Source organism: Myotis brandtii, unplaced genomic scaffold (assembly GCF_000412655.1).
Source record: "Myotis brandtii unplaced genomic scaffold, ASM41265v1 scaffold1386, whole genome shotgun sequence".
NCBI classification, from domain to species: Eukaryota; Metazoa; Chordata; class Mammalia; order Chiroptera; family Vespertilionidae; genus Myotis; species Myotis brandtii.
The window spans coordinates 100,581-101,077 of NW_005354950.1; positions in this window are offsets into that span (position 1 = coordinate 100,581).

The following is a 497-nucleotide window of genomic DNA, read 5'->3' on the forward strand; positions in this document are numbered from 1 at the left end:
AGTGGAGCTGCGAGGCCACCTGCCCCTGGATCAGCGGAGCCTCCCAGCACCGGGATCAGCTGAGCAGCGAGGCCTCCCAGCACCGGGATCAGCGGAGCCACGAGGCCTCCCGGCCTGGGATCAGCAGAGCCACAAGGCCTCCTGAACCTGGGATCAGCAGAGCTGCGAGGCCTCCTAACACCAGGATTAGCAGAGCAGCGAGGCCTCACTTCCCAGGTGTCAAGTGGAGCCGCGAGGCCTACCAGCACTGGGATCAGCGGAGCCGTGAGGCCTCCTGGCCCCTGGAGCAGTGTGACAGGGGGCAGCGCCCAAACCCCCTGATCGTCCTGCGGCTCTGTGTGTGACTGGGGGTGGGGCCACAACCTCCCTATCCGCCCTGCTCTGTTCGTGACAGAGGAAGGCGCCCAAATCCCCTGATCGGCCCTGCTCTGTGCCTGATAGGGGGTAGCTCCCCAACCCCCTGATTGGCCCTGCTCTGTGTATGACAGGGTGCGGCG